The 25,451-nt window shown below is 43.1% G+C and overlaps 1 pseudogene; it reads left to right on the top strand.

Annotated features, from left to right (window-relative positions):
* Positions 1 to 7,407: 7,407 nt before the first annotated feature.
* Positions 7,408 to 25,451, top strand: part of LOC128048494 (antigen WC1.1-like) — a 40,827-nt pseudogene continuing 22,783 nt past the window's right edge.

A 25,451-nucleotide genomic window follows, 5' to 3' on the forward strand; every position in this document is an offset into this window, starting at 1 on the left:
TAATAATAATGTAGTCATTAAGCACAGTAAGGACCTTTAGTTCTTTCTCAAGCGTTATGGATGATATTCTGAGCCGTGTCCTGGGAGCTTCTTATAAATACAGAACACCAGGTGGAGCAGTGACTACGTGATGACCACACTGTACCCAGGACTTGAGCATACACAGTCCTGAGAACTGACCACAAGACATAGGAACAAGTACACCCCAGCACTAAAGATGAACTGTGGATGTTTTGGATGGCATCACCGACTCAATGGACATGAGTTTGAGCAAGTTCCAAGAGTTGGTGATGGACAGGGAAGCCTGGTGTGCTATAGTCCATGGGGTAGCAAAGAGTCAGACATGACTGAGCAACTGAACTGAATTGAAAGTAACCAAGATGACAGTAGTCAGACCACTCATGACCGATGTGAAGATGACTGTACTATTTCTGCATGTAACCCCCCTCCCACTTTGTCTATAAAACTCTCACTGCCTACTTGTCATGGCGGGTGAACGTTGGCCTTTCAACAGATGTCTGCCACTGCTCCTGCCAGTTGCCGGCATATGAAATAAAGCAAACTTTCTTTTCCACCAACCTGACCTGTTTACTTGCTTTTAAGCAGTGAGCAGCCAGACCCCACACACATACCTTTCGGTAACATGATCACAAAGAGATAGGCTTTGAATGTGCCATTTTCTTCAGTTGAGGGGAAGAAAATTCAGAAAAATTATTTCTTACCCAAAGGTGAAGAAATTAATTAACTACATAGAGCACTACATCCAGGAATCAGATTTGTTCAGGAAATCAAGAAGAAACTGAAGAGGTTTAGAAAGTACATGCTGCCTTTTCATTAGTACAGGATTGGTGGAAAGTAAAAATATGATGAGCTGACTAACTCGAGCAAAGGAGAGCTGTGTAAGGATGAAGGTCGAGATGCTAAGAGACACGTTTGGGAACCTGAGCCTGACTGTCAGCACAGAGTGATGAAAAGGGAACAGGAGATGCACCAGGGGCCGGTGCTCTTAAACGGGACTTAGATCTAGCTGTTGGTCAACCAGAAATGGTGACTGAGAACCAACCAGGCCAAGAGAGGATGCAAGCTGACCACCCGAGGGAGTATCTTGGGATGAAGACACAGAGGAAGAGGAGATCCAGGAAAGTACCTGATTCATGTGACAGCCTCTGTCTTTTTTTTAAGTCTTCCTTCCCCTTTGGATCTGTCAGAATAGACTCCGTTCTGCTACTGAAACAACTGACGCCCAAATCGCAGAGGCAACACACACATGCGTACACACATGCATCACCAACCTACACACGCACCGTGGTCAGCGAGGCAGCATCAGCTGGCGTGTGCACCACTGGGAACACACAGCTTCTGGGGCAGAAAAGAGAGAGGCTAGGGAGTCACACGCGGTTTTCATGTCTCCACTCAGAAGAGACACATGTGGCACCACCCACATTTCCTTGGCCAGAATGAGTCACTGGGAGCTAGAAAAACAGCTATTTGATGAGTATTACTGTCAATGCCACATCCTTGGTAGCAATGCTGTCAGTTTTTTTCTTGCCTTGGTGAAGTTTCTGAGCTACAGCTTTGTGCAGAAATTATATGTGATTGGACCCTCCCCAGAGTGAGATTTGAAGAAGGCGTTTTCTATCTGGTTCCTTTGGCTGGTGTGTCTCTGACTCCTTACTCCACTTCAGTCTGTGCCGAGTGGGATTAGTCAGATTCGTGTCTCCCCTATCCCTTTCCCGCTCAGTATCATTAACTCCGGGTGGTTTTCAGCATTTGTTCATGCATTCATTTCTTTACTTATCCACTATTTGTTAAGCTCTTTCTTTTTTATTTTTTAAAATATAAATTTATTTATTTTAATTGGAGGTTAATTACGTTACAATATTGTATTGGTTTTGCCATACATCAACATGAACCTGGTAACGATAACCCTGTTAAGATCTTTCTATGTGTCTTTACTTGACTTTAAAGAGATATTGAAGAGTAAGACACAATACTTGCTCTCAAGAAGCCCCCACTTTAAAGACAGTGGGCAAGATTTTATAGATTAAATAGGCACAGTGGTAATTTTGAGCTGGGGAAATTAGAGTGCATTTAAAAATGAGAAGATTTATGAGTTTTCTTTCGGTAGTGGGCTTAAAAATGTGCCCTCTAGAATTCAAATATACATAAATGTAATACACTCTTTTTATCAGTGATTTCATCTTGTGCACTAGCAAGGGATGTATATGTGGACTGAAAGTTCCATAAAGTTAACACAGACTCTCCTATTTAAAATTTGCCCCTCAACTTAGCTCGGGTTCATTGTAATAATTGTTTTGTCATTTCTAGTTCAAGCTCCCTGCTTCGACTGATTTTTCTCTATTTACGGAGGCACCTTCTTGTCTCTCCTCCCACAGATGATGTCTGGGGTCGGAGGGCTTCTTCCTTTCCAGCAGCAGCAGGGAAGGGTCCTTGGTCATCATGTGCTCCACTTAGAATCTGCTTGTCTTTGATTTATTATCTTTGATCTGCTCTTGTCTCTGGGTATCTGATGTTGCACTATGGAGGAATGAATGAGGCCAATTCAGTGCCACACTCTTTGATATTTCTGGTTATAGACTGTAAAGGGCTGAAGAGAGGTGATGGGTTGGACATCACGAGCTCATAACCTTGCTTTCCTTCATGCCCTGGTGATGAAGTGGTCTTTGGTAAAGGAGTCTTTACGAACCTTAGTCCCATCCATGCAAGGAACACAGATGGTGAGGCAGGTCTCCAATGCTTTGGTATAACAACTCTGTTAATAATTTTCCGTTAGAGTTGTATGCCTCTTTTTTAATTAAAAAATATTTAGTATTTTAGTCACTCTGATTGGTCCTGAGGAAATTTTCCTCAAGCAAGCAGGTTTAATTATTAACTTTCCTAGCAAAGAGATTACTGAACCTCTGAAACCACCATATTCTCATGGTGATTTGGGAATAATAATGCTGCATGTTGTATTGCTTTACAATCCATAAGGACAAATAGTTAGCCTAAGTAAAAGAAGATTTTTTCTGCTTTTTACTTCTGCACTTCTAATTCAAACGGAAGCTGTTCACATTTTTTATAACAAAATTGCTTCCTGTTACAGTTGTGTGTGGTTTGAATTGAAAATGTGCCAAACGATAAATTCATAAACATCCTGACCACTTGGCCATATCTGATTAAGACAGAACAGGAGGCTTCATGGTCCTCACCTGTCAGTGTTCTGTGGTTTGTCTTCTTTATCTCCAGATATAGAGATAAATTTGCAGTGTTTATACATGTTTAGAGCTGGCTATCTCAGCACTGCTCTTGTGCTGGGGCTAGGTTGTTTCTAGTTATTGCAATTTACTGCATTCATTGCATAAAGGTGTTGGAGTGAACCATATATAGCTCATACCATTTAACAGTATTGAAATATCATTCAAACGAATGATGCAGCTTGCACTGTGCTGTTACATCCTCACAACAAGTTAAATTATTTCTCAAAAGATTTCTTTTTGATTGAAATGATTTCTGTAAAATATCAGGCTGACATTCATTCATTCAGGTACACAAAAGACATCATTTAGGATTTTTAATTAGCCAGGCATTGGGGATATGAAGGTGAATTAGATGCAAAATTTTTTTTTTTTAGTTTTTATTTTATTTTTATTTTTCTACTTTACAGTGGATTCATGTTGAATTAGATGCAAAATGTTTTGCCAAGTACATTCGCGTTTATAAAGTAAAATGATTAAGTAAACCATTTAATTCACAAAAGCTCACCAATGGTAAGATTGAGGTTCTTGAGCAGTTGCATGGGGTACAGAGAGAAGGGGTGATGTGTAGAAGACTCATAACTCTGATTGGCACCAATCACCATCACAGCCTATAGCTCCTGGGAGAGTTCCAAGAGCCACAGTCAAGGCTCCAGGTAACAGAATTGACTTCCTGTTCTAGAGTCCTGGGATTCCTGTGACGAGATAGTGGGAGATGCCGTAACTCTGCTTCTTTACTACTACTGTGTGTGTATGCGTGTGTGTTAGTCACTCACTAATGACTAACTCTTTGCGACTCCATGGACTGTAGCCCTTCCAGGCTTCTCTGTCCATGGGATTTCCCAGGCAAGAATACTGAAGTGGGTTGCCATTTCCTTCTCCAGAGGATCTTCCTGACCCAGGGATCGAACTCAGATCTTCTGCACTGCAGGCAGATTCTTTACCATGTGGGTCATCAGGAAGGTGAGTTAACAGTAGTACATAATACCACTACTATGTACTACTGTTATTGTCTGGAAAATTCCATGGACAGAGGAACCTGGTGAGCTACAGTCCATGGGGTCACAAAGAGTCGGCCATGACTGAGCAAGTCAGCACCAGCACATGTATTACTGTTACCTAGTATTGTAATATCACATGCTAATGCCAACTCACTTAATCCTCACCAAAACTCAGTAATCTAGGCATGATCACAACCCTCCTTTTACTAATCAGAGAGTGTAAGAGCCATATTCAAGGTCCACACATGGCGTGCAGCTCAACTGTGAGCCAAGACCAGGCAGTCTGGCTCCCGAGTCTGTTCTCCTGACCCCTGCCTTCCACTCTCTCAAGTTCATTGTGGACACAGCTGGGTTAGTGTCCTCTCTAAAACTTTCCTTCTCAAATCTTTGATGAGATTGGACACTGAGATTTTCTTATGTGTCAGAGAAGAAGTAAATTCTTCCAAGGGTGAGTTGGTCCATGTTGACCCTGCCACCCCATCTCTGGGGTAGAGGGTGCTGCCTGGGGACAGCCTGCCAGCCCTGAGTTAGCCCCTCCTTTCCAGCCCATCCTTCCCTATAACAGAGTCTGGAACCCTCAACAGTGTCTTACCTGTGAGATCTCAATCCCAAGGTGAGTGAGACCGTGTGTACCTGGTTCACTAAATGCATCTATGTGTCATCCCGTGGGAGGGATGACTGGACCCCAGAAAGCATGTCCCGTGTTCTAGGTGTCTGTCTGGCAGTTTCTGGTGATGGTGTGGAGTCCATAACTGGGTAAGGAGTGATGACTTTGGGCCCAGAGGGAGTAGAGCATCAATTCCAAGTGACTGAGCAGATCTTGGTCCTTCTCCAGCCCCTGACTTTAAATTTTGGTTTTGATATTTATAATCAGTTTTTATCATTAATGAGTTTAAGGTCCAGATATAGAAGGAGATGGGGCTCAGGTACAGTCACGGAGTTTGAGAGTGAGAGGACCAGATGACAAGGAAGTGAATCTTGTATAAATAATGGGTAAATATTAGCATATTTAGAGGGAGGAAAGCTTGTATTCAATTGTCTTTTCTCCTAAGTCTCAAGAAGGAAGGATGGGTATTACAGGACAGAGAAGCTGTGTCTGTGGACTAGGATGAGGGTCCTTCTGGTGGGAGATGTGACAGGGCTCTTAAATGGCAAGCAGCTGCCCTGGGTGTTGGCCAGGCTGAGACATTAAGGTGGGCATGTGTGTGTGGCTCATGAAGCTGTCTATGAGCTCCAGTGGGGCCTCTGGGGCCTGTGTGTCACTGATGCTTCCTTCCACGTCTGTGCTGAAAAGACAGAGTCAGGATGAGGGGGTCTCAGGCTGGGCTTGTTTGGACCACAGGGCTGCATCATGGGAATCTTGAGCCTGAGGGGGCATGAGAAATGGGGGCAACACATTAGTGACCTTGAATTTTGATGGGGGAGCTCTCTCTTGCATCCCTTATGGTCCTTCTCAGTTGAATACTCATCAGGATTACTTTCTGGGAAGCATCTGAGAGCTTCTCTGATCAGTGGAAACAGAACAAAGCATCAATGGCTATACTGGACATCAGTCCCTTCTGCTTGTATCTCCCCTCAACCCACGTGAGATTCCATTCTTGCCGCCACCTTTCTTCTTAAATGCAGAACAGAGGGGCTGGGGTCACTGATGGTTCCAGGAAGCATGAACCCCTTCTATTCTCTGCTTCACTTGCCCCTTCTTTCCCCATCACATGCAGCTATCATGTAGAAGAAGACTTTCTATTTCCCCTTCTGTCTGGAGCTGTTCCATTAAATTACATTTTGCATCATCTTTAGTTATGGTTTATAATACAAATGTATTCTGAATCTTATCAAACCATACTCTCAGCTTATGAGGGGGATAAATGTGAAGTTTAGAAAACTTTAGTCTTTCTAAACTTTAATTTTCTTGTTGTTGTTTAGTCCCTTAGCTGTGTCTGACTCTTCAATGCAATGGACTGTGTTGGACACGAAAGGATCACCAGGCCCTTCTGTCCACAGTATTCTCTAGGCAAGAACACTGGAGTGGGTTGCCATTTCCTTATCCAGGGGATCTTCCTGACCCAGGGATCAAATCCACATCTCTTGCTTTGCGGGCGGATTCTTTACTGCTGAGCCATCAGGGAAGCTCCACGCTTTCTTCTAGAGATCCCTGCTACAGTTTTGGAAGACTAGAGTTGAATGATGATTCCTCCTCTCTTTGTTTCCTTTAATAGCAATCTCTTTCTCTCCATAAACATTTTTTGGTGACTAGCTGAAAGAGATCCTTCACATAAAATGAAATGCAATAAAGGGAAAGGGATTTAACATGTCTGAACGTCCCTATAGGGAACCCGCCTGCCAATGCAGGAGACACAGCTGACACGGTTTTGATCCTTGAGTCAGAAAGATCCCTTTAGAAGGAATCCCACTCCAGTACTCTTGCCTAAGAAATCCGCTGGACAGAGGAGGCTGGTGAGCTACAGTGCAGGGGTTGCAAAGAGTCAGACATGACTGAGCACGCAGGCATGTGCTCCAGGACCCAGTCTCCAGATCACTCTAAGAAGGGGGAAAACCCTGCAATCTCATCCTCCCAACTTGATGGGTCTCACTTCATGCCTCCACAGTCACCTGTGAATTCCTGTACTCCAGGCCCTCATTTTCTGCTGACCTGATAAATATTGTTGTATTTCAAGACTTCCTGAGGTCTCTGCTTCCACCCTGAGCTCAGTGCCGAGGAATATCATTACTTGACTGTACAAAAGATATTCTCCACAGGCCAACAGATCCCACACCCAGACCCTGTGAGATCTCACAGTCTGTAAATGTCGACCAGGGTGATTAGGAGAGAGAAAGGCATTCATGGTTTCTGATGCACCTTTTCTATCCCAGTCCCGGTCATGGGACTGGGCTCTCAGGACCACAGAGGCAGGAGGTCAAAGTACTGTGTTGCTCATATAAGGAGATGTGGAAGATTCAGAAGCTCATTGGTGTTCAGAAAGGGGCAGATGCAGCCTCCAATAGTGCCTGAAATGGTGAAAGGTGTTGCTATTGGCTCTCAGGAGGGAGGGTGTAAGGGGTGGTCTATGTAGACCCCGGTCAGCACCCTGATGCCCCCTCACAGGCTGATCCTGCAGCTGGGACTGTGACCTTGAGGACGTGGGGTCAGGATGGCTCTGAGTAGACAGCTCTCCCTCCAGGGATTCTGTGTCCTCCTCCTCGGCACCATAATGGGTGGTCAAGGTAAGAGCTGCCCTCTGTCCTGGGTTCACAGCAGGGAGTGGACACTGTGCTTAAAGGAAAGGTGTCTGGAGCTCTGGAGCTGTGGTCTCGGTGTTTTTGACCAAAAAGGACCCACGCTGACTGTGAACACTTGTCCCTCTCCTCTGTGGGCTACACTGGTTGTAGCGGCAGATTTTACAGAGCAGTGAGGCTTGGTCTGGACCGAGCTGGGTCAGCCCGAGTCCCCTCCGCTGTCTCCCTTGTTCTCAGGGAGCTTCTAGGAGTCCCAGTGGCTCCCAGTGTGTGGAAGGTCCAGCGACTGACCTCAGCTGGGACTCTGGGCTGTTCCCACATGCTCCACGTGCCTGGTGTGTGAGCACTGCCCCTGGGTCCCAGTGTTTCCTGTGTCTGTGCTCCTGTAGGCTCTGTGCATGTGTGTGTGTGTGAAGGTAAGGAGTGTGTGAGGGTGTGTGTTTGTGAGGGTATGAGAAGTATGTGTATGAGTGTGTGAGGAGTGTGTGAAGGTGTATGTGAGGGTGTGTGTGTGTGTGAAGAGAATGTGTATGTGAGGGTGTGAAGAATGTGTGTGTTTGTGGAGTGTGTGAGGAGTGTGTGAGGATGTGTGATGTTGTGTGTGTGTGATGTTGTGTGTGGGTGTGCACGTGTGTGTAAGGGACGATACAGCCTGTCTGTGTGACAGGAATGGGGCTGCTGAGCAGGGACTGAGTCTGCTGGTCTGTGAAGCACACAGGGTCCCACAGGGCTGAGTGTCATGCCGCCGCATGTAACCAGATCAGAGAGAATGGCGCACCTGCCTGCCTCTCTCTGGCTCCTCTCCCCAACTCCCTGGGCTTTCCTCTGCTTGTTGCAGTGTCTGCGCAGCACTGGGCTCTGTGAGAGGCTCTGCTTGCTGGCCTCACCTGTTCCCACCAGGTGTTCATCGTGGATCAGACGAGCCTGCAGCCAGGAGAGTGAACCTCTTGTCTGTAGAGATCAGTTGAAGCACAGCCTCCGGTGTATAAGTTCCTGAGTCCCTGCCCTGGTCCCTGTGACTCATTTCCTGATGTGCTGGGGGCCTGGAATTATCCTTTCCCCTCCGAGGATCTGCTGTGACTCTGTAGGGAGTCTCCTGTCCCGCCCTGGAGCTGCTTTCCCCTGAGTGAGGGTGGAGTGTGTCACCAATCCTTCCTCATCGTCTGCAGGGTTTCTTTGGACAAATCCGCTGATCTCCTTATGGGAGTCCTCTTGGGTGACAGAAATTTTTCTTCTCTTTACACCTTTAGAATTCTTTGTCTTTGCATTTGGACAGTTAACTCCGTGAGTCATAGAAAAGGTTGCTTTGGATTGAAATTTTGGGGTGACTTATTAGCTTCTTGAGCCTAGATGTCCAGATCTTTCCCCAGGTTTGGGAAATTCTCAGCCCGTGTTTTCTCCTTTCTGTTTTAGTTATTTATTTTTGGCTGTGCTAGGTCTCCTTGCTGCCCGCGGGCTTTCTCTAGCTGTGGTGAGCAGGGGCTGCTCCTCGGTGCAGTGCACAGGCTTCTCACTGCAGGGGCTTCTCTTGCTGTGGACCACAGGCTCTGGGTGCATAGGTTTCAGCAGCTGTGGCACACTGGCTTAGTTGCTCTGCGGCATGTGGAATCTTCCTGGACCAGGGATTGAACTGATGTCCCCTGCATTGGCAGGTGGACTCTTACCCACTGCACCACCAGGAAGTCCTCAGCCCTTAATTCTTTTCTCCCTCACTTCTCCTGCCCTGACTCCATTGCATACATTGTTCCTCTTTATGGTGTCCACAGTTCCCACTGGCGTTCTATATTCCTTTCATTCTCTTTTTGCTTCTCTTTGGATACTTTCAACTGACCTTTCTTCTAACTCATTGATTCTTTTTTCTTTTTCTTTCCCTCGGTCAAGTCTGTTGTTGAATCTCTGTATTGAATTTTTCAGTTTACTCATTATATTGTGTGGATGCTAAGTCGCCTCAGTCATGTCTGGTTCTTTGTGACCCTATGGACTGTAGCCCACCAGGCTCTTCTGTCCATGGGATTCTGCAGGAAAGAACACTGAAGTGGGTTGCCATGCCCTCCTCCAGGGGATCTTCTGGACCCAGGGATTGAACCCGAGTCTCTTACATCTCCTGCATTGGCAGGTGGCTTCTTTACCGCTAGAGCCACCTGGGAAGCCCATTCAATTTATTATTCAGTTTCAAAATATCTGGTTAGTTCTTTTTTAAAAAAGTATTTTATGTATCTTTATTGTTCTTCTTATTTTATCTGCATTTTTTATTGGTATCATTAAATATTTGAGTTATCTTATAACTCTCTGATCATCTTTTGAAGTATTATTTTGAATTCCTGGATCTCCATTACTTTGAGTCGGTTACAGGAGGTTTACTGTATTCCTTTGGTGGGATTTTGCTTCCCCGATTCTTCTTGATGTCTTATTCTCTTGTAGATGTCTGCACATTTAAAAAAGCAGTCACCTGTACCAGAATCTATATTTTGATTTCAGTAGGGAAAGCCTTTCACCTCTGGGTAGGGGAACACTGGAATGTCCTGCAGGGTGCCAAGCACAGAGGCATAAGGTGGCACTGGGTCTGGGAGGGCATGAGATCCATTTGGCTCAGGCTGCTGACATTCACAGCATTGACAACTGTGTGGTGTTTGGAAAGTGTTGCAGGGGGTCTGCTGTCACTGGAATGGTAGTTAGTGTTCTCAGCAGTGCCTCTGGTTCCAGAGCCTAGGGATCATGGCCAGCAGTGGCGGTGGCCAGAGCCAATGGTGTGCACACATTTGGCTTTGGGGGCCTCTTGCAGGTGCCTCTGTTGGAGGAATTGATGGTTGTAGGTGGTCAGGTTGTGGGAAGGCCTAGGAAGGCAGCAAAGACGGAGACCTACACTGGCTCATTGCTCAGACTCATGTCCATTGAGTTGGTGATGCTGTCTAACATCTCATCCTATGCTGCTCTTCTCCTTGTCCTTCAGTCTTTCCCAGCATCAGGGTCTTTTCCACGAGTCAGCTCTTTGCACCAGGTGGCCAAAGTATTGTAGCTTCAGCCTCAGCATCTGTCCTTTCAATCAATATTCAGGGTTGATTCCCTTTAGGATTGACTGGTTTGATCTCCTTGCTGTCCAAAGAACTCCCAAGAGTCTTCTCTAGCACTACAGTTCAAAAGCATCCATTCTTCGGTGCTCAGCCTTCTTTATGGTCCAACTCTCACATCCATACCTGACTACTGGAAAACAATCATCTGTGCTGGTTATTAATTCTTTCAGGGGCAAAATCTGCTGTCTCTGTCTGCAGAGCAGGTCACTGTGAACTGTGATTTCTCCTGCCATGTGGTTGCTATTGGTCCTTTGCTCTTCTTTCTTATGCCTAGCCATCTCTATAAGACTGGCTCAGCTTTGCAGGTCTGCGTGAAGAGAACCTGAAGCAGGACTTTCATATGGTGCCCCCAAAGGCTAGGGACACTGGTTACTCAGCCTGCTCTTACCCTCCTGGTGAGAGAAACTCTGAGTGATGCTGGTTTGAAAGACGGAATGATGCCACCAAATGACAGTGTCTTGGCATGGTCAGACTTCTAAGAGTATCCAGATCTTTCTGGAGCTGTTTTTATTACTGATCATTGTCTACCTTTTGGTCTTTCTTTAAGAGGATGGAGGCTGCTGTCTCCTACATCAGCATTTAGGTAATGGCATGTTTGAGGTCTTTATTCCTTGAGAGAACGGTTTTGAGTGTAGAATTTTAGATTGGCAGGTTTTTTTTTTTTTTTTCTTTTGGTAAATCTAAAGTTTCAATCTACTCCACCCTGGCATCTCTTTTTGTTCTTGGGGTTTAGATGTTAGTATAGGTGTTTCTCAATTTTATATGGCTAATCTTTATCTCAGTGTTTTTCTTCTTGTCAATTTTCTGCTGTTATTGTCCATTTTAGTAAAAGTAAGCTGGGTATGTTGTAGTAAAAAAAAAACAAAAAAAAAACAAACCCAAAATTTATCCTTGTATGACAAGTTCTGTTCACTTTGGCAGGACTTCTGCTATCATAATTCTTCAAGCACTCAGGTTGTTGAATGCTCCACAATTTCATTATGCTACCACTGCAACACAAGGCTTCAGTATTTGCTGTGGTAGAAAAATATATTGGCTCTTAAATGTTTCTGTGTGGAACTGACATCATTTGTTCTTGACTTCATTGAATGATCCAGATCACAGGGTTATGCTTAAATTCAAACAGGCAAGGAAGTATTACTATTTCCACATGTTCATAAAGTGTTGCTGAACACTAGTAATGTCTCCATCTATGATGTTCCTACATATGAACTCCTTTTTAATGCAGAAACCAGAGTCATCTAACTTAATGGCTTAAGTGACATCTGACAACTTTTGTCAAATTCCATTTGTTAGATGCAGGTTACTAGGTACATTCGAGTGTGGATTACACAAGAACATGAACACCAGATGGCAGGAATAGCCAGGACATTTTAGAGCCTGTTTCCACAGCCCTCTGTTTCTAAGCTGGATGAGATGCTCCCTATGGACAGGGAAGTAGACAGAGGATTCTTCCCTGGATGCCAGGCCATGAGCTGTAACTGAGATGGTGAAGCTGGGCCCTAGTAGCCTTGGGTACATCTACAGGGAGGGCAACATCCAGAGTATCTGAAGGCCTGTCCTTGGTGGTGTCCCTGGAGCTGGTTCTACAGGCTCGTGAGAAACACCTAGTGCCTCTCTTCCTGCTCCATGTTCAGTGATGGCACATTGGGAGCCTAGAGTTGGCCACAGGGGGAATATTTATACAACAGAAGTCTACAAATACTATATACCATGCACTTTTTTTGCTCCTCAGAGAGCTAATACTTTAAATAATTATATCACTGCAAGTCTCCTAAAGTCTTTCCTGTGTCCTGTGTCTGTGTCTCTCTTGCAGCTCTGGAGCTGAGGCTGAAGAATGGAGCCCACCGCTGTGAGGGGAGAGTGGAGGTGAAGCACCAAGGAGAATGGGGCACAGTGGAGGATCACAACTGGAGCTTGGAGGATGCATCTGTAGTGTGCAGACAGCTGGGGTGTGGAGCTGCCATTGGTTTTCCTGGAGGGGCTTATTTTGGACCAGGACTTGGCCCCATTTGGCTTTTGTATACTTCATGTAAAGGGGTGGAGTCAACTGTCAGTGACTGTAAGCATTCTAATATTAAAGACCATCGTAATGATAGCTATACCCATGATAGGGATGCTGGAGTAGTCGGCTCAGGTAAGTCCTGTCTGGTCTGTGTGGAGATCTCTAGCAGGAAAAGCCTCTGTCTTATCACTAGAATGACTCGAGATTACGGATACAGCCTTTAGAACATGCTTGGGAGAAGGGTCTTTGTGATGTGTCACAGGAGGCAGAGGTGAGGTCAAAAGTTTCATACAGATTCAGCTTCTGGGTTCGACCTCTGTGACACAGTCTCAGCATGGTAATTGTTCTGTATTCTTTGATGTAATGGTCACTATGGTGTGGCTATACGGTGGGGGCAGGGGTCATAGAAGAGTTGTGGGCAACAAGGTTTATCATACTCATAGGGTCTAAAAGTTAGAGTCACTCACTCCATCATGTTGGTATGCAGAGGATGTGCCAATAGAACAGGCTCAGCCAGGCAATGGTGACCCCAAATGGCATGTGAAGAACCATGGACAAGTGACCATACCGGGGGTCAGGATGCAGTTACACAAGGAAAAGGTGTGAAGGGATTTCACTGGTGCATTTAAATGTTTCTAGGTCACAGTCAGAGGAAGCCAGAAGTGGGGCTCGTGGCAGGGAACAGTCTCATCACACTGGTGCACCTGATCAGGAGAGTGGGGAGCTCACATCACATTTGCAGGGATGTTGAGGGAGCAGAAAATGCAGTCTTGAAGTTTACAACACAGCAGCTGAAGCACATCACATATACGAGGTAGTGAGACTAAGAGGACCTGAGGCGACTCCTAAGAAGTGCCCAGTGCTGTCTAAGTGTGTCAGGTACGCCCTAAATCAAATCCCTTAGGATTATACAGTGGAAGTGAGAAATAGATTTAAGGGTCTAGATCTGATAGATAGAGTGCCTGATGAACTATGGATGGAGGTTTGTGACATTGTACAGGAGACAGGGATCAAGACCATCCCCATGGGAAAAAAAATGCAAAATGGCTGTCTGGGGAGGCCTTAAAATGGCTGTGAAAAGAAGAGCAGTGAAAAGCAAAGGAGAAAAAGAAAGATATAAGCATCTGAATCACAATTCCAAAGAATAGCAGGGAGAGATAAGAAAGCCTTCCTCAGGGATCAATGCAAAGAAAAAGAGGAAAGCAACAGAATGGGAAAGACTAGAGATCTCTTCAAGAAAATTAGAGATACCAAGGGAACATTTCATGCAAAGATGGGCTCGATCAAGGACAGAAATGGTATGGACCTAACAGAAGCAGAAGATATTAAGAAGAGGTGGCAAGAATACACAGAAGAACTATACAAAAAAGATCTTCATGACCAAGATAATCACGATGGTGTGATCACTAACCTAGAGCCACACATTCTGGAATGTGAAGTAAAGTTGGCCTTAGAAAACATCACTACAAACAAAGCTAGTGGAGGTGATGGGATTCCAGTTCAAATCCTGAAAGATAATACTGTGAAAGTGCTGCACTCAATATGCCAGCAAACTTGGAAAACTCAGCAGTGGCCACAGGACTGGAAAAGGTCAGTTTTCATTCCAATCTCAAAGAAAGGCAATGCCAAAGAATGCTCAAACTACCGTACAATTGCACTCATCTCACATGCTAGTAAAGTAATGCTCAAAATTCTCCAAGCCAGGCTTCAGCAATACGTGAACCGTGAACTTCCAGAATTTCAAGCTGGTTTTACAAAAGGCAGAGGAACCAGAGATCAAATTGCCAGCACCCACTGAATCATCGAAAAAGCAAGAGAGTTCCAGAAATACATCTATTTCTGCTTTATTGACTATGCCAAAGCCTTTGACTGTGTGGATCACAATACACTGTGGAAAATTTTGCAAGAGATGGGAATACCAGACCACCTGACCTGCCTCTTGAGAAACTTGTATGCAGATTAGGAAGCAACAGTTAGAACTGGACATGGAACAACAGACTGTTTCCAAATAGGAAAAGGAGTCCGTCAAGGCTGTATATTGTCACCCTGCTTATTTAACTTCTATGCAGAGTACATCATGAGAAACACTGGGCTGAAAGAAGCACAAGCTGGAATCAAGATTGCTGGTAGAAATATCAATAACCTCAGATATGCAGATGACACCACCCTTATGGCAGAAAGTGAAGAGGAGCTAAAAAGCCTCTTGATGAAAGTGAAAGGAACTAAAAAGCCTCTTGATGAGAGTGAAAGAGGAGAGTGAAAAAGTTGGCTTAAAGCTCAACATTCAGAAAACAAAGATCATGGCATCCGGTCCCATCACTTCATGGGAAATAGATGGGGAAACAGTGGAAACAGTGTCAGACTTTATTTTTTTGGGCTCCAAAATCACTGCAGATGGTGATTGCAGCCATGAAATTAAAATATGCTTACTCCTTGGAAGGAAAGTTAGGACCAAACTAGACAGTAGATTCAAAAGCAGAGACATTACTTTGCCAACAAAGGTCCGTCTAGTCAAGTCTATGTTTTTTTCCAGTAGTCATGTATGGATGTGAGAGTTGGACTGTGAAGAAAGCTGAGCGCTGAAGAATTGATGCTTTTGAACTGTGGTGTTGGAGAAGACTCTTGAGAGTCCTTTGGACTGCAAGGAGATCCAACCAATCCATTCTGAAGGAGATCAGCCCTGGGATTTCTTTGGAAGGAATGATGCTAAAGCTGAAACTTCAGTACTTTGGCTACTTGATGCGAAGAGTTGACTCATTGGAAAAGACTCTGATGCTGGGAGGGATTGGGGGGCAGGAGGAGAAGGGGATGACAGAGGATGAGATGGCTGGATGACATTACTGACTCAATGGACATGAGTTTGAGTGAACTCCAGGAGTTGGTGATGGACAGGCAGGGCTGGCGTGCTGCGATTCATGGGCTCGCAAAGAGTTGGACATGACAGAGAGACTGAACAGAACTGAAGTGCATTTATCCTGTGCCAAGGTGGATGCAGTAAAGACAGCAGTGAAATGGTGTGAGTGGGTAATCACAGTATTTGACAGGGGCTTCTAGTTGTTATCACAATTGCAGATTGGATATCCAGGATATTAATCTCATCAGAGCAGCTGGGCTGGAGGAAGATACTGTCAGTTATCACAGTGAATTCCCTAAGGTAAGAGGCTGGGCTTAGGCGAGTATCATCCCATCTGAAGAGACGGTGGGACAGTGGAGCCCTGAGGTCATCTGCTTTAGGCCCTTAACACCACAGCCAATCAGCTATTGGGTGTTATGTCCAGGAAGATCTTTGGAAAAGTGATCTTTTCTAATCTCACCTTCAGCATATTTGATGATTCTAGTTGAGGCCCTTAAGGAAACAATTCTTTTCCTTTTTAAAAGTACTTTACTGAGGTCTGACTGACATACAAGACTGCTTGATAAGCATGCATTTGTGAAACTGTTACAGCACTTATGTCATAAATCTATTCATCTCTTCAAAATGTTTCCTTCCATTCTCTTTATCATTCTCATTAAAAATAATTATTTTCAAGGTGCATTTGAATTTTAGTTAGAAGCTTTTGTTTTAAACAAACCTGTTTTCTGGCATCTCAAGTAAACTTCCCAATTGTCACAATGTCCTAATCATGGTTCCAGCTGCAGATAAATTTGTGGAAACACTACAGGTGTCTCTACCTTATTTTGATAAATCAGCATCTGAATGAAAATAGAGTGTGTGATGTTGGAACTTGGTGTGAAATTAGAACTCCCAATGTTACCATCCTAAGAATACTGATGTCTTGATATTAATTCCAGTTAAGATACACTTAACAGTAGAGAAGTGGAGAGTGCTCTGATATTTAAACACTGATTGTGGTTTGTATCCCTGACTACCATTGCTCTAACTTAGGCTCTCACATTTTTACGAATGGTTCCATGTTCCTTCTATTTCTCTTTCTGTCACTAGTTTCCTCCCTCTGTTCTGTCTTTTCTGTATTTTCAGACATGTTTTAATGATGCGAAGATAAGTCAAAGTGGTGGTGATGTAGCAAGATAATATTAGAATAGCATGTCTTTTCATTATCTTGATCAAAATTGAACACTTAGGAGTCAGGTATGGAAGAGAAATTTCAGCCTCAGTAGTGGATTGTTGGAAGTGAGGTACCATGTTTAGGAGAAATCTAGAGTAGAAACAATGACCCAAGAAGAATGTAGAGAAGCTTGTTTGAAATAAGGAGGAGATTTCAATGAGGGGCTATACAAATTGAGAAGGACTGTGGTGCAAGTGTGCTGAGTTGCTTCAGTCCTGCCCTACTTTTTGCAGCCCCATCGACTGTAACCCAGCAGGGTCCTCTGTCCTTTGAATTTTCCAGCCAAGAATACTGGGTTGCCATTTCTTTCTGCAGGGATCTTCCTCACCCAAGGGTCAAACCTGGGACTCATACATTGCAGACAGAGTCTTGATTATTGTCCTAACCACCAGGGACTACAGTACTGAAGTGCAAAATGGTGAGGGGATGAAAATACAAGGATAGCAGGAGGGGAGTTCAAGGAGATCAAGATCCAGGCCAACTCATACATTCACAGAGATGCTGAAAGGACCAGAGAAGGAGCCTTCCTCCCATGGAGCCTGTCTTTCCAGCAGACGTGAAGACGAGGTGCTTTCACTGCCTCCTGCATCAGCTGAGGTTCTGGTCCTTTTTTTTCAGCAGTGTTTCCTGGCAGAGCCTTTTCTCACAGGTTTTCTTGAAAGCAGGGCTCTCTCTCCAGTTACATACAAAAAAGTTAAACCCACAGTACTAGTTTCCATTTGCTTAGGTAACAACATACCAACTAGTGGTTTAAAACAATGTGTGTTTACTGCCTTACTTCTATAGCTTAGATGTGCAGCACGGATCTCACTGGGCTGGGGTCATGGCTTTAGCAGTGCTGCATCACTTTTGCGGCTTTAGAGGCGAATCTGTTTTTTGTCTTTTCAAGCTTCTAGAAACTGCCTACATTCTTTGGTTCATAGCCCCCTTCATCCATTTTCAGATCAGCAGTGCTGCCTGTCTTCAACCATTATCCAGAGTCACATCTCTCTCTCTAACCAGAGCTAAGAAAAGTATTCTACTTGTAAAGACAGTGGGTCTAAGGATGAGGCTCACATTGTTAATACAGTATTCTAGCTTAAACTCACCATCCCACTGTCCTTACCTTAGTCACATTTGTAAATCCCTCTTGTCCGATATGGTAACAGATTCACAGGTTGCAGAGATTGGGATGTGGACATTCTGGGGTTAATTATTCTGCCTATCTCCCCAGTATCCACATCACATCCCTTTGACATACTCTTTGAAGATTTTGTCAGGAAGCAGGATTCAGCTTCCCTCCCTCACTAGCACCCACGAAGTTTGGTCTTCCTCTCAACTCAAATCCACTACACCATCGTGGTAGAAATAGAAAGACAGACACAAATGGACGAAGTCAGTTAAAAGGGAGGTGATGTCAGTCTTGTCATCTAGTGGGTATCTCTTGAACATTCAGAGATGACTGTTCACCATTTCTAGAAGAAAGGAAAACCTAGAATATCCAGCAAAGTTTTTACTGTGCCCTGTCTCCTCCCCTTTCAACCTTAGAGTTCCTGGCCCTCAGGATGGTGAGCGAGGACCAGCAGTGTGCTGGGTGGCTGGAAGTTTTCTACAACAGAACCTGGGGCAGTGTCTGCCGCAGCCCCATGGAAGACATCATTGTGTCCGTGATCTGCAGACAGCTTGGCTGTGGGGACAGTGGAACCCTCAACCCTTCTGTTGGCCTCAGGGAAGGTTCTAGACCTCGGTGGGTGGATGGAATCTGCTGTCGGAAAACTGACACCTCTCTCTGGCAGTGTCCTTCTGACCCTTGGAATTACACTTCATGCTCTCCAAAGGAGGAAGCCTATATCTCATGTGCAGGTGACTTACTGTCTGTTTCTGTGTGTCTGTCCCAACCCTGTAGGATGCAGTGAGATTTGGTATTTTAAAATCTAAGTGATATTTTAGTAATCTAAGTTTAATTTGGGTCCACAAAAATGACATTAAGTAAAAATGTTAGTCACTCAGTCGTGTCTGACCATTTGCAGCTCTGTGGACTGTATAGCCTGCCAAGTTCCTCTGTCCATGGAATTCTCCAGGCAAGAATACTGGAATGGGTTGCCATTCCCTTCTCCAAGGGATCATCCTGACCCCAGGTATCAAAATCAGTCTTCCACATTGCAGTCAGATTCTTTACCGTTTGAGCCACCAGAGAAACCTAAATGAGGTAAGGATGGAACTAATTTAATTCACATATTCTAACCTTGATTGTTAAAATTTTTGAGATGTAATTCTTGTAACATTGTACTAGTCCTAAGTGTACAACATAGTATTTATGTATTTGTACATATTGGTAAATAATCACCACAGGTATGGTAATATCCATCACAACATGTAGTTACAATTTTTTTTCTTATGATGAAAACTTTAAGATGTATTTTCCTACCTACTCTCAAGTATAAAATACAGGGTTAACTGTAGTCATCACACTGTACATTACATCCTCATGACAGTAATTTTAGACCTGGAAGTTTGTATCTTTTGGCTACCTTCACCCATCCCATTTTGACCACATTGACCCTCTGGAAACCACCAAACTGTTCTTTGCATTCCTGAACTCATTCTTCTGTTTTGGAGTTTTTTTTTTTTTTTTAATAATCCACATGTAAATAAGATTAAATGGTATTTTTCTTTCTCCATTTGATTTAGTTCATTTAGCATAATGCCCTCAAGTTCCATCCATGTTGCAAATGGCAAGATTTTCTTCTTTTTTATGGCTGGATATATGTACATAGCAAATTTTGTTTATCCATTCATCCATCAAAAAAGGCTTAACAATGTTTGGCTACGTTAAATAATTCTGCAATGAACATCGGGTTGCACATATCTTTTTAAGTTAGTGTTTTTATTTTCATCAGATAAATACCCCAAAGTGAAATTACTAACTCACATGGCAGTTTTATTTTTAGGTTTGAGTTTCTATTGAGGAACCTTAATACTGTTTTCCATGGTGGCTGCACCAACTTATCTTTCCCCCAACTGTGCACAAGCTTTCTCTTCTCGCCACATTCTCAAAAATTCTCATTATTTCTTGTCTTTTTGATAAAAACAACTCTATGAGGTGATATCTCATTGTGGTTTTGATTTGCATTTTCCTGATAATTAGTAATGTTGTATATATTTTCAGGTACCTTTTCATGAACAACTGTATGCTTTCTTTGAAAAAATGTCTATTCAGGTCCTCTGCCCATTTTTAAATGAGACTGTATTCTTTTGCTATTGAGTTGTATGAGTCCTTTATGTATTCCACATATTAACCCATATCAGAAATATATTTAGCAAATATTTTCTCTACTATAGATTGTCTTTCCATTAAAAAAAATATTTTCCACCACAATATCTTTGCCCTTTATTTATATATTTACCAACCTGCATGCCCTACTGGATCTTAGTTCCACAAACAGAGATTTAATCTGGGCCATGGCAGTGAGAGCACTGAGTCCCAACCCCTGGACTGCCCCGTAAGTTCTTCATTTTGCTGATGGTGTCCTTTGTTGCACAGAAGTTTTTCAGTTTTATGTCGTCCCACTTAGTTAGTTTTGCTCTTGTTGCCTTTGCTTTTGGCGTCAAATCCAAAAAGCCCCCACCAAAACTGCTGTCTATGACTTTTTCTTCCAGGATTTTTATGGCTGCAGGACTTATGATTAAGTCTTTGATCCATTTTGAATTAATTTCTGTGAATGGTATAAGAGAGTGGTCCAGTTTTATGTTTCACTTTTCCCAGCACCATTTATTGAGGAGACTCTTCTTTCCGCATTGCATGTTCCTAGTTCCTCTGTCAAAGATGAATCAACTGTAGGTATTGGGTTTATTTCTGGGCTCTCTATTCTATTCTGTTGATCTCTGCACACATTTTTATGCCAACACTATACTGTTTTGCTTAACAGAGCTTTGAAATATAGTTTTAAATCAGGAAACATGGCACCTCCAATATTGTTTTTCTTTCTCAAGATTGCTTTGGCTATTCAAGGTCCTTTGTGGTTCCATACAAATTTTAGGATTATTTGTTCCATGTCTGTGAAAATTTCCTTTGGAATTTTGATAACAAAATCCACTATCTTTCATCAGTGTCTTAGAGTTTCAGGGTACAGGACTATCACCTCTTTGGTTAAATTTGTTCCTAATAATTCATCATTTCTTTGTTCAACTGTAAATAGAATTGTTTTCTTAATTTTTCCTTATGGCAATTTGTTATTAGTGTATAGAAATGCAACTGATTTTTGTATATGAAGTTTGTATCTTGCAACTTCACTGAGGGTATTAGTTCTAACAGATTTTGGTGGGGGCTTTAGGGTTTTCTATATATAATATTATGAAATCTCCAAATAGCATCAGTTTTGTCTTTTCCTTTCAGATTTGTGTGTCCTTATTTTTTTTTTTTCCTTGCCTGATTGTTTTGGCTAGGAATACCAAAACTATGTTGAATAAAAGTGGTGATTAAGCATCTTTGTCTTGCATCTGATCTCAGAGAAAAAATATTCAGCTTTTTACTGTTGAGTATGAGGCTAGCTGTGAGCTTGTCATATGGTCTTTATTATGCTGAGGTATAATCCCTCTGTATCTACTTTACAGAGGTTTTTAATCAGAAATGGATGTTAATGTTTTCAAATGTTTTTTTGATTTTGATTTTCATTTTGTTTAGTAGGTGTATCACATTGATTAATCTGTGAATATTGAACCATCCTTGCATCCTTTGGAACAAATCTCACTTGATCATCGTGCATGATCCTTTGGATGCACTATTGAATTATGTTTTTTAATATTTTGTTGAGGATTTTTGTCCCTCTGTTTATCAGAGATATTTCCTGTCTGGTTTTGATATCAGAACAATGTTAGCTTCATAAAATGAGTCTGGCAGTGTTCCTTTCTTCTGCTTTTGGAAGAGGCCGAGAAGGTTCCACCACTTAATACCATTGCACTGGGAGCTGGGATTTCAACAGCAAGTGCTGAATGCAGTAAATAAATGTTGGGGGTGACAGATGTTCAAACCAAAGTGCTTATTCCCTGCACCATTTCTCTCTCTCTCTCTTTCCTACATACACAAACACACACACCCTGTTCAGATACATCATGAATAATATGCTGGGTGTTGCCTGAGAGAACGTGGTGATAGATATTTCACATAGCAGAGAGAATGTGGTGACAGATATTTCAAAAACATATATTCACCACTCCTTGCCTCTCTTGCCTCATCTCTTTGTCTTTTCCACTTGAAGGCTAAAGAATCATTAAACTATTAAATCTTTTATTGATGATATTTTTCTTACAGTAAAGCACCAGGAAGTGGGAGGTGGTTAAGTCTCTGACCCTGAAAGTGAGTAACCACCTCACAGAGATCTTGCCATCACTTTCTCAGAGGATCTCTGTATAGATTGGGTAGGAGGTTTGATAGGATGATGTGGAAAGAATACATTAATTCTGATATTTTTTAACAGGTACATTTTACACTTATGTATATTTCTTTCAGGCTTTTGTGCCTTTTTCTTGGTGTTTTGTTTGTAATTTCTGTTTCCTCTGATTACTTAGCCTTCTCAGTATATCTATTTGAGTCTATTGCAGTTTTACTCTCCGTTCAGTTTAGTCACTCAGTCGTGTCTGACTCCTTGTGACCCCATGGACTGCAGCACACCAGGCCTCCCTGTCCATCACCGGCTCCCAGGGTTTGCTCAAACTGATGTCCATTGAGTCAGTGATGCCATTCAATCATCTCATCCTCTGTCGTCCCCTTATCCTCAACATCAGGGTCTTTACCAATGAGTCAGTTCTTCACATCAGGTGACCAAAGTATTGGAGTTTTAGCTTCAGCATCAGTCCTTCCAATGAATATTTAGGACTGATTTCCTTTAGGATGGACTGGTTTGAACTGCTTGCAGTCCAAGGGACTCTCAAGAACCTTCTCCAACACTACAGTTCAAAAGCATCAATTCTTTGGTGCTCAGCTATCTTTATAGTCCAACTCTCACATCCATACATGACTACTGGAAAAACCATAGCCTTGACTAGACGGACCTTAGTCGGCAAAGTAATGTCTCTGCTTTTTAATATGCTATCTAGGTTGGTCATAACTTTCCTTCCAAGGAGTAAGCATCTTTTAATTTCACGGCTGCAGTCACCATCTGCAGTGATTTTGGAGCCCCCCAAAATAAAGTCTGTCACTGTTTCCATTGTTTCCCCATTTATTTGCCATAAAGTGATGGGACCAGATGCCATGATCTTTGTTTTCTGAATGTTGAGCTTTAAGCCAACTTTTTCACTCGCCTCTTTCACTTTCATCAAGAGGCTCTTTTGTTCTTCTTCACTTTCTGCCATAAGTGTGGGGTCATCTGCATATCTGAGGTTATTGCTGTTTCTCCTGGCAATCTTGGTACCAGCTTGTGCTTCATCCAGCCCAGCATTTCTCATGATGTACTCTGCAGATAAGTGAAATAATCAGGGTGACAATATATAGCCTTGATGTATTTCTTTCCCTATTACGAACTAGTCTGTTGTTCCATGTCCAGTTCTAACTGTTGCTTCCTGACCTGCATATAGGTTTCTCAAGAGGCAGGTCAGGTGGTCTGGTATTCCCATCTCTTTCAGAATTTTCCACAGTTTGTTGTGATCCACACAGTCAAAGGCTTTGGTATAGTCAATAAAACAGAAACAGATGTGTTTCTGGAAGTCTCTTGCTTTTTCAATGATCCAGCAGATGTTGGCAATTTGATCTCTGGTTCCTCTGCCTTTTCTAAAACCAGCTTGAACATCTGGAAGTTCACAGTTCATGTATTGTCGAAGCTTAGCTTGGAGAACTTTCAGCATTACTTTGCTAGTGTGTGAGATGAGTGCAACTGTGTGGTAGTTTAAACATTTTTAGACATTGCCTTTCTTTGGGATTGGAATGAAAACTGACTCTTTCCAGTCCTGTCACCACTGCTGAGTTTTCCAAATTTGCTGGCATATTGAGTGTAGCACTTTCACAGGATCATCTTTTAGGATTTGAAATAGCTCAACTGAAATTCCATCACTTCCTCTAACTTTGTTCATAGTATGCTTTCTAAGGCCCACTTGACTTCGCATTCCAGGATGTCTGACTCTAGGTGAGTGATCATACCATCGTGATTATCTGGGTCATGAAGATCTTTTTTGTGTAGTTCTTCTGTGTATTCTTGCCATCTCTTCTTAATACCTTCTACTTTTGTTAGGTCCATACCATTTCTGTCCTTTATTGAGCCCATCTTTGCATGAAATATTCCCTTTATCTCTAATTTTCTTGAAGAGATCTCTAGTCTTTTCCATTCTATTGGTTTCCTCTATTTTTTTTTGCACTGATCACTGAGGAAGGCTTTCTTATCTTTCCTTGCTATTCTCTCCCTTCAGGGAGCTTCCATAAGGCTCTTCTCCTCCTCCATCAGAGGGCAGACAAACTGAAAACCACAATTATAGAAAACTGACCAATCTGATCATATGGACCACGCCTTGCCTAACTCAGTGAAACTGTGAGCCATGCCAATATGGCCACCCAAGATGGACAGGTCATGGCGGAGAATACTGACAAAATGTGGTTCACTGGAGAAGGGAATGGTAAACCACTTCAGTATTCCTGCCTTGAGAACCCCATGAACAGTATGAAAAGGCAAAAAGATAGGACACTGAAAGATGAACTCCCCAATTTGGTAGGTGCCCAAATTGCTACTGGAGATCAGTGGAGCAATAACTTCAGAAAGAATGCAGAGATGGAGTCAAAGCAAAGACAACACTCAGCTGTGGATGTGACTGGGGATAGAAGCAAAGTCCAATGCTGTAAAGAGCAATATTGCATAGGAACCTGGAATGTTAGGTCCATAAATCAAAGCAAATTGCAAGTGGTCAAACAGGAGATGACAAAAGTGAACGTAGACATTTTAGGAATCAGCGAACTAAAATGGACTGGAATGGGTGAATTTAACTCAAATGACCATTATATCTAGTACTGTGGGCAAGAATCCCTTAGAAGAAATGAAGTAGCCATCATAGCAAACAAAAGAGTCCAAAATGCAGTACTTGGATGCAATCTCAAAAATCACAGAATGATCTCTGTTCATTTCCAAGGCAAACCATTCAATATCACAGTATTCCAAGTCTATGCAATGACAACCCACTCCAGTACTCTTGTCTGGAAAATCCCATGGATGGAGGAGCCTGGTAGGCTGCAGTCCATGGGGTAGCTGGGAGTTGGAGACGACTGAGCGACTTCACTTTCACTTTTCACTTTCATGCATTGGAGAAGGAAATGGCAACCCACTCCAGTATTCTTGCCTGGAGAATCCCAGGGACAGGGGAGCCTGGTGGGCTGCCATCTATGGCGTCACACAGAGTCGGACATGACTGAAGCAACTTAACAGAAGTAGCAGCATGCCCGAACCAGTAATGCTGAAGAAGCTGAAGTTGAAGCTATGAAGTTTCTATGAAAGCTTCTATGAAGACGTACAAGACCTTCTAGAACTAACACCCCCAGATGTCCCTTTCATTATAGGGGACTGGAGTGCAAAAGTAGGAAGTCAAGAAACACCTGGAGTAACAGGCAAATTTGGCCTTGGAGTAAGAAATGAAGGCAGGGCAAAGGCTAACAGAGTTTTGCCAAGAGAATGCACTGGTCATAGCAAACACCCTCTTCCAGCAAAGAGAGGACTCTACACATGGACATCACCAGATGGTCAACACCGAAATCAGATTGATTATATATTATTTGCAACCAAAGATGGAGGAGCTCTATACGGTCAGCAAAAACAAGACCAGGAGCTGACTGTGGCTCAGATTATGAACTCCTTATTGCCAAA

Source organism: Budorcas taxicolor, chromosome 5, assembly GCF_023091745.1.
Source record: "Budorcas taxicolor isolate Tak-1 chromosome 5, Takin1.1, whole genome shotgun sequence".
In the NCBI taxonomy this organism is placed as follows: Eukaryota; Metazoa; Chordata; class Mammalia; order Artiodactyla; family Bovidae; genus Budorcas; species Budorcas taxicolor.